A 346-nucleotide genomic window follows, 5' to 3' on the forward strand; every position below is an offset into this window, starting at 1 on the left:
CCTCGATTCATAAAAATTAATTTTTTTTTCACATTTTTGCTATTATAAATTTCGCAACAAAAACTTACATAATGGCAAATATCTTTGGTAATAATAGCGCCTTCGCTTCGATTGCACAATTTATTATAGATATATATTTATTCGAAAGCGCGTGTTGATTTTGAAAATTATCTGAGATATCGCGAGGAAGAAGCAAGATATGTATAAAAAAACATAATTAAGAATTTTTAAATTTTTAAATTTAAGTTTTTAAATTTTTAACTCTTTAATTTTTTGTAATGATTATTATTAAATTTTTATTAATAATTATAATTGTAGTTAATAATAAAAATGAACCCTAATCTCT

Source organism: Temnothorax curvispinosus, unplaced genomic scaffold, assembly GCF_003070985.1.
Source record: "Temnothorax curvispinosus isolate PA1 unplaced genomic scaffold, ASM307098v1 QBEX01009282.1, whole genome shotgun sequence".
Taxonomy (NCBI): domain Eukaryota; kingdom Metazoa; phylum Arthropoda; class Insecta; order Hymenoptera; family Formicidae; genus Temnothorax; species Temnothorax curvispinosus.